Consider the following 9200-nt stretch of genomic DNA (forward strand, 5'->3'; position numbering starts at 1 on the left):
GAGTCCAAGAGTTTGAGGTTGCTGTGAGCCATGAAGCTACAGCACTCTAATGAGGGTGACAAGGTGAAAACTGTCTCAAAAAATAAATAAAAATAATAAAATGAAGCTAATAATACAGATGCTCCTTGACTTACAGTGGGGTTACATGACTTCTGATAAACCCAGAGTAAATTGAAAATATCATTTAAATAGCCAGGCATTGTGATGGGCGCCTGTAGTCCCAGCTACTTAAGAATCACTTAAGCCCAAGAGTTGGAGGTTTCTGTGAACTGTGACACCACAGCACTCTACCAAGGGCGACATAGTTAGACTCTGTCTCAAAAGAAAAGAAAAGAAAATATCATTTAATACACCTAACCTGCCAAAGAGCATACCTGTTTTGTTTGTTTGTTTTTTTTTTTGAGACAGAATCTCAGTCATGATTGGTAGAGTGCTGTGGCATCATCATAGCTCACAGTAACCTCAAAGTCCTGGGCTCAAGCGATCCTCTTGGTTCAGCCTCCCGAAAAACTGGGACTATAGGCAAACCTCATACCTTAAATGAGCTCAGAACACTTAACATTAGCCTACAGTTGGGCAAACTAATCTAGCACAAAGCCTATTTCATAATAAAGTATTGACTATCTCATGTAGTTTATTGAACACTGGATTGGAAGTGAAAACCAGAATGTCTGTGTGGGTACTGCATGTGCGATTTCTACTGAATACATGTGGCTTTTGTGTCATCGTAAAGTCAAGAAATCGTTAAGTTGAACATTGTATGTCTGGGACTGTGTGTTACAGTAATTAATAAAAAAATTATAACATCACAGGGTTGTCATGAAGATGAAAAGAGTTGTTAAATCTAAAGCACTGAGAACTATGGCTGGTACACAGGGTGCAGCATTTGTGTGTGAGCTGCTGGTGTTACCATTATCATATTACTTTTAATATTCAAGTAACCACCCTCAACTTTATCGTGTCCCCCAGTGGCTGCTTGTCCTGACTACCCAGCTCATTGTCCCTTCTAGCTGCTGGGGCAGCCTCACTTCTGGGCTGAGGCAAGGCCTGCTGTTTGCAAGCCTTATTGTCCAAGTCCAGAGCCGGGTGGGGATACTAGAGAGAGTTGTGTGGGCGTGGCCTGCTCTTCAGCACCTTCTACGTCCTCTCCCACGTATTACCTTTTAGGGGTTGGAGGCAGGGAGGGGCTCCGGGAAAGGCTGCATGGAGCTCCCTGCAAATGGTGTGGGGTCCCTGCTGATAAGAGGGGTCTCTGCAGATGTGCAAGTCCCTGCAGATGGGAGGGGTCCCTGCAAGTCATGAGCATGGTTTCTCTTGGAGCAGAGGCCAGCTTCATCCTGGGTCCCTTTGGCACTGAAATAGCCATTATTTTCCTCCCTGTTCCCTAATGGTTCAGCCCTTTAGTACATTTTCTGGGTAGAGAGTCCACACTGTCTTTTGGTTCTGTGGTTCCTAGAGCAGTCCTGTGGCTCCCTCTCTTTGTCTAACCTCTGTGGGGACAGAGGGATTCCTAACCTGCCCTCTGAGGGCCACAGAGAAAAAACATGATCTCACCTCCTCCCCCAGGTATACACCCCCACGGGGCCTTCTCATGGAGAATACCTGTGGTCTAGGCCCCTACAGTGGGCCTCCCACCTTTAGAGATCTCTGGCCAGAAATGCCACCAGTGTCCTGGTTCCCAAGTCTATCCCCAAACTCCAAAAGTCCACCTCTCTGCAGCAGGGAGCATCACTGACTCAGACTCTACCACTCCTAGTGCCTGTGATTTGCAGCTCAGAGGAGTATCATATTTCCTTGGCCCTTGGCCTTGGGTTTAGCCACGTGGCTTGCAGAGTAAGGTAAGTGTGACGGGTCTGATTTTGGGCCTTCAGAGGCCTCATGCTTGTCTTCTTGCCCCTCTGCCATTGTCATCAGAAGGATGTGCCTGGACCATCCCACTGGTCCCAGGGGGTGGATGAAGGACACACAGAGAAGAGAGAGCTGAGCCACCCCAGCCTAGGCCAGCCCAAACCCACCAATACCGGAGATGGGGTTGAGAAAATGGCACCCAAAAAATGAAGGCCTCAGAAGCAAAAGTTGTTCTGACCTTCCTCTCAGTCCCATTCCCCCTGATGCCGTAGAGTCTAGGACCGTCTAAGCCCAAAATTATTCCATGTGAAAACTTCCATAAAGTAATTAACTGACCTACCTTGCTTGACTGCAGGCCATAAGACCCCATTCCAGAATGGGTCCTGCCCCACACCCAGAAGGAAGGAAAGTAGCTCAGAAAGGCCATGAAGAAGACAGACAGGCCTTACGAGGTTTCCCGGCTCAGACTGTTGACATTAGATCATACCCTTTTTGTCTAATTATATTTCTTTTTTTTTTTTTGTAGAGACAGAGTTTCACTTTATTGCCCTCGGTAGAGTGCCGTGGCGTCACATAGGTCACAGCAACCTCCAACTCCTGGGCTTAGGCGATTCTCCTGCCTCAGCCTCCAGAGTAGCTGGGACTATAGGCTCCCGCCACAACGCCTGGCTATTTTTTTTGTTGTTGCAGTTTGGCTGGGTCTGGGTCTGAACCCGCCACCCTTGGTATATAGGGCCGGCGCCCTGCTCATTGAGCCACAGGCGCCGCCCCTGTCTAATTATATTTCTACATGGCTGGGTGTGTGCTGTTGAACTTCAGCATAAAAACAATTTCTTCTTTATCTTTGAATTTTCATTCTGAAACTGACTATGTATACATGGTAAAATAAATAAACTTCTCATATTAATCTGCTTTTTTGTGAGTTGATTTTTCAGCAGACCTCCGAGGGTTAAGGGGAAATTTTCCTTTTGCTCCAACACCAGCTGGCTACAGATACCCACAAGAGCTGCCAAAACCGGCCCAGTGACCTTGCTGAACCCATGGAGATCACCCCAGATAAGTGAGCAAACTAAGTTGAAGTCAGCAGGCCTTAGCCATCCCCTAGACCAGTGATTTTCAACTGGTGTATGGTGAAAATTTGTAAAGACCATTAATTGAATTATTTTTGAAAGAGGTTCAAAGCCAGTAAGTATATTTTTTAACTCTTTTTTTTTTGATCAACATAATTTAAGTGTGCTGTGGAAGTTTAATTATACATTCAAATGTACTATGAGATAAAAAAGGTTGAAAAAAACTGCCCTATATAGAAGAGGGGTCCAGTCAAGATCAGCAAAGCTGTCCCAGCCAAACTATGGGACATGCTAGATCATTCAATTGCAGTCAGCTGCAGATTTGTGAGCTAAACAGACACATGTGTGCTGCTGAGATTTTTGTGGTTCCTTGTTATGCAGCGTTATCATGGCCATAGATAGCTGATATACTCCCTCGTCTTCTAGCCCACAATGGGGGAAAGAGACTGAAAATAAAAATGCATTACTCACTTCCCCAGGCTCCAAGGACACTCTCTGCCCACACCTCTCTTATAGGGCCCCAGTGTGGGCCTGTAGCTTCTCCAGCTCAGTCAACATCCAGCCAGTGAACAAGATGCCAGGTTCCCCTTCCTTGCTGGTATCCCTGATCTTCCTATACAAGTCACACAGACTCTCGCTCTCTTTACTACGTGGGACACCTGATGACGTTTGTCCTCAGCTTTGGGCCTTAACTGCCAAGTAGAGATAAAACAGTTATCTGAATATTAACTTCCACAGCATAGGCAAGAGGACTCCCAATTTATTTATTTATTTTATTTTTTTTTTGCTTTTTATACCACTTTATTCCAACCTGAGCACCTCAATATAAAACTAAACACTGGTGAACCGTTTTCCTTACTAAGTCTGCATTATCGTAAATGTACAAGTTCTCCTAGCAGTTCAACACTTAAACAGATTAAATCATCTCTGACACATGGTAGATTTCCTATAATGAAAATACTTAAAATAATGAGTGCACTATACTGAACTGATCGAAATAAAATGAACTTTGGAAAACAAGGCTGCAAGATTGTTACTAACATATTGCAATACTTATGTTACAAATTATGGGTACATTGTTTATTATAGTTCTAACCATGTAAGAACTGAAGCCCCTTCTGTCCAAAGAGGGAAAGAATTAGCTGTTTTAGTTTAGTAACTGTACATTTTGTATACTTTTAAGCAACTCTTAAATATTACAGAAAAGTAATACATATATAGAGACTACAATCGAGTACCCTATTTACAGTACAGCTGAAGATCGAATTTAAAATAATCAAGTTTGAATATACATAATTGTTAGTGCATTGACTATATTATGTCAAAAGGGAACAAAAGCTCCCTCCCTGCCCCCAAACAACAAAACCTATGTAATGGCCCGCAGTGATTACATAGAAATCACAGACACCTGGTTTGTTTCATTTTTGTTGAAGAGCTCACACATGTGAAGGGGAACACTATCCATTAAAATGCATTTATCAGTTTTCATATCTCTAAGATGGGGTTACATTTGACTTTTATACCCCAGTTAAAAAAATAGCAAGACTGGCTATTATTTTAGATGCCCTAATGTTCATTTTTTCCCTCAGGAGATGGGGACAGTTTTAGTGTGGTTAATTTAGTAAAATGTAGAAAGTACACTTTAAACACCAGGAGAAATTATGATTTGCCTGAATACTGTAGCTAAGCATAAATATCTTTAGAATCTGGTTCTAAAAAATAAACTTTTAAAAATCCCAAATTAATAAGTTGCATATCTTTTTCATAGGTAACTACTGTACCAATGTGGAGAAACTGGCTGGTTAATCATTTGTCCATATCCCTAGTGATGAGGAATGATTCCCCCAACTTTCCAATGAAACAAGTGTACATACAGTTCTCATTTTCCCTTTCTATTGCTGAAATATTAGTCAGAGGGACACATGCATGTTATTAAAAATTAAGGTCAAAACACTTAAAATAATTCTGTATTAGGAACTTGACTCTATTGTAAGTCTCTTCTTTTTGGAAGTTGGGCTGGTTAAATGCTCCAATTCCACTGTTATTAACATTTAGAAAGCAGAAGAAAATCCCAGCTAGTTCAAACTGGAGATTTAGTTGCTACAACACTGACTCCTGGTTGGTTGTGTGGGTTCAGTAACATGTACTCCTCTTCCTCTGGCAGAATTCGCTCCTGGATTCTGTGGTTCATTCTTTGGCAACTTTTTAGCTATTGCCATGAATATTTCGTTCGCATTCATTGATGTTTTGGCAGATGTCTCCATGAATAACAAACTGTTATCATCTGCATAGGATTGTGCTTCCTGGAAATCTACAGCTTTTACTTGCTAGGTCAGCCTTGTTTCCTGATAAAGCTATTACAATGTTAGGACTTGCTTGTCTCTGAAGCTCTTTGACCCAATTTTTTGCTCTTGCAAAGGACTCCTCGTTTGTGATAGCATATACAACTATGGCTGCTTGTGCTCCTCTGTAGAACATTGGTGCTAGGCTATGGTATCGTGCTTGACCGGCTGTCTCCCATATTTCAAATTTTACTGTAGTATCATCAAGACACACAGTTTGGGTTAGCAAAGCAGTCCCAATGGTACTTTCTTGAAATTCATGAAATTGGCCTTTCACAAAACGAAGCACTAGGCTTGATTTACCAACAGCAGACTCTCCCAGAAGTACTAGTTTGAACTGGCATATTTTATTTCTAGTATTTGGTCCGTTGGGTCTTGTTGCACCTCGATTAGCCATGTCCAAATTTGAAATAAGTCCCTAATTTCAGATTCTTAAATAATCTTCCAGGATGCTAGGGGTCAATTTTTTTCTTTCTGGAGGTAAAGAAATCTGAGGCCGCGGCAAACTCAGCAGCGGAGCTGAAGCTTGCTGACGGCAAGGCCCGGCGTGGGGGCCCGAAAGCCTGGGGTCAGTCTGTCGCGGTGGCAGCGCAGGCGTCTCCTCCTCGCGCCGTTCCCCTCACACTGCATCGTGCGGGGTTCGTGCGGGGTTCGTGCGGTGCTGCCGCCGCTGTCGGGATCCGTCTCCGCCTCCCGCCACTCCGCCTTCCTCTTATCTCCTCCGCCGCCGCCGCCGCCGCCGCCCGCGCTCGAGTTCCAACTAATTCTTCCTCCTCCTCCCTCCTCTGCCTCCGCCCCTCAGGCTAGCCCCAGGCTTCTTCACGAACCAAAACACAAAAACCGACTTCCACTTTATAGATGAAGAAACCGAGGCTCAGAGATGGTAAATGATCTACCCAAGGTCCTAAGTCATAGACCAAAATCCCAGTGCAGATGTGTGTGACGTCAGAGTCTGTGTTCCTGATCCCCATGTCCTGCCATCATGAGGGCAAGGCCCTGAGGATCCCACCCAGGCTGTTGGAGCCAGCAGCCTTTCTCTGACCACCTCATGGCATCTGAGCCAAGGTGGGCCGGGGCTTCTGGAAGGAGGTATTCAGGGTCCCTCTCCTCCTCCCCTTCTCTGCTCCCCTAGAAGAGTGGCTGCTGTATGTGGGCCTTTGTAAAGACCATTAATTGAATGGGGCGCCTAAAGTTTAGGGGGCTAGAGGTTTGTGGACAAGGACTGGGCTCTGTTTGGCAGCAGCAGAGGAAGAGCAGAGGCCTAGGCTGGCTGTGGCTCTGTCTGGCCCTCCCTTACCCTGTCATTATTTCCTTCAACGAATGTTCAGTGAGAAGTGACTCCACCCCAGGCAGACTCCACAGTGTGCCAGGCAGGCCTGTCCTTCCCTCCCGAGCCTGGCTTCTCTAGAAGGGCTGACAAGGAATGGGGACAGCTAAACATGGTTGTCTCAGACTGCCAGGTGAAGGAAACAATGGACAGGACACACAGTGGTGGGAAGTGGGCGCCTGCTGAGCTGCTGGGAGCTGGGTGAGGAGGTAGGAGAGGTTTTCAGGCAGCAGAACATCCATGCAATGGCCCTGAGGCAGGGCCAGCTGGGTGTGTAACAGAAAGAAGGCTGCTGTGGCCGGAACTTGGAGAAACAATATTCCTTTGTTTTTTTTTTGAGACAGAGTTTCACTATGTTGCCCTCGGTAGAGTGCTGTGCCGTCTCAGCTCACAGCAACCTCAAACTCTTGGGCTTGAGTGATTCTCTTGCCTCAGCCTCCCAAGTAGCTGGGACTACAGGTGCCCACCACAACATCTGGCTATTTTTAGAGATGGGGGGGTCTCACTCTTGCTAAGGCTGGTCTCGAACTCCTGAGTTCAAGGAATCCACCCACCTCGGCCTCCCAGAGTGCTGGGATTATAGGCGTGAGCCACCACACATATTCTTTCATTATTTAAATTATGTACATGTTTTATTTTGATAAGAATTTTAAACAATAGTTGGAAATAGCAGCAGGGCAAAACAGGGCTCCCCAACCCCCTGGTATGGCCTGGCTGCCTGGTTTGGAGTGGGGCTCAGCCTGTACCTTCAGCAGCCCTTGTGGGAGCTGCCATACCCCCATTCTAACTCAGGCAGCCCAGAAGCCTCCCAGCCCCTCCGGCCCCACATGGGAAACAGCCTATAGGGTGGTGGCTCAGAGGCTGTTGGCCAGCGTGGCTTGCCTGGCGCCATTGCACATAGCAGATTTGCTATTTGCCCAGTGGAGACAATTTTCTGGGATAATTGACCTCCTTGAAAGTCAAAACAGGACAATCAGCCAGCCCCTCCCAAGCTCCTCCAAAGCTCCTGCTGCTGCAGAAAACTCATTTGCTCTTCAGCGTGGGCCAGGCTGAATTTCTGTTCAATCCAACTGTCCTCCCTTTTCTTGTTTTTGTTTCGAGAAAGCCCCTTGTGCCACACTGTGAGAACGTAGTGGGGGTAGGGTCCCTGGGCTGGGAAGCCAGCGCCACAGCCTACTTCCCAAGTGACCTCATGCAAGTCACCTCCGTGTCCTTATCAAAACAATGATGTTTTGGTATTTTCATCAAAACAGTATAAATAACCTTGTAACAGAAAAAAATAGCAGTTTTTTTTCCTTTCTACTCTCACACTCAAACAGTTCTAGGTTGAAGACGTGCAGAGATTTCTCCCCACCGACAACCAGTTCTCTAGTGGACACAGCTGGATGTCCTCTAATCCAATTCAAATCTGACAAAACCTACCTAAAGTTAGCGTCAGACCCCAGAGACTGAAGGCCTCATCTCATAAAACTTCTCCGCACTCCCGTGCCAACCATAATCCCCAGTTGTGATCTGTGCTTCTGACTGACCTATGGCCCGCTCCTTGGATTTGATAAATTTGCTAGAGCAGTTCACAAAACTCACATTAGGTTTGCCCGTTTATTATAAGGGGTATTGTTACAGCCCAATCAGGTTCGCTGCTCAGGAGGAAGGCGTTATACTGAGATATCAGGGGTTACAGCAGAGAAAGGGGTTAATATCACAGGCAATATGCGAGGATACGGGAGGAAGTTCTCAAGTCCGTCTCCCCAAAGATTTGGGAGAAAGGGTTTTTAAAGATAGTTTGACATGTACCTTTGGTACCCCCTAAATGCATTAACGTATACATGATCTACCTCTTTTTGATTTAATAAAAAAATAAATAAATAAAGATAGTTTGGCAAGCAAAGGAGTAGCACCAGGCTATTGGTCTGCCGATTGGCTGGGTGTGGGGAGGAACCACAGGGGGTAGAAGTTGTCTTCTTTGCTGAGTCAGTTCTTGGGTGGGAGTCATGATACTGGTTGAGTCAGTTCCCAGTTTGGGCCACTGGTCTGGGTGGGTCCGCTGTTCCAACAGAATGGAGCGGAGATTGCAAAAACTAGCTTTTGGTTGCACAAGGGTGATGTTATTAGTAGGGAAAGTTAAGAATCTTTATGACCACCAGCTAAATAACTCCATTAACAGAAAAACAAACTAGGCCCTTACCATAGTTCTTGCCTTACGCCCCTTTATTAATTTGTACAGGACGGTTTCAGTATTACTAAAGGTACGGACTGGCTGGATATGGTGGCTCACGCCTGTCATCTTAGCACTTTGGGAGACAGAGGCGGGTGGATCACGTAAGGCCAGGAGTTTGGGACCAGCAAGGGCAACGCTGCAAAACTCTTCTTTCTACAAAAAAAAGACAAAGGGTACAGATGAACAGCCAGATGAAGAGATATGCATGGTGAGCCATGTGGGAGGCAGTGGAGCTCCTAGGCCCTCCTCGGGGTGCCACCCTCCTGGAACCTCCACGTGTTCAGCAACCAGGAAGCCCTCTGAACACTGTTCTTTGGCAATTTTATGCAGGCTTCATTATGTAAGCACGATTGATTACATCATTGGGCACTAGTGATCAACATGACCTTTGTGGC

At 45.7% G+C, this 9200-nt stretch overlaps 1 pseudogene across 1 annotated transcript; it reads right to left on the reverse strand.

The window, feature by feature from the left end:
• Window positions 1-3700: 3700 nt before the first annotated feature.
• Window positions 3701-5900, reverse strand: LOC128561629 (ras-related protein Rab-5A-like; annotated as a pseudogene). Its single transcript, XR_008373304.1, has one exon. The product of XR_008373304.1 is annotated as a ras-related protein Rab-5A-like (transcript).
• Between the last annotated feature and the right edge of the window lie 3300 nt (window positions 5901-9200).

Source organism: Nycticebus coucang, chromosome 12 (assembly GCF_027406575.1).
Source record: "Nycticebus coucang isolate mNycCou1 chromosome 12, mNycCou1.pri, whole genome shotgun sequence".
Lineage (NCBI taxonomy): Eukaryota > Metazoa > Chordata > Mammalia > Primates > Lorisidae > Nycticebus > Nycticebus coucang.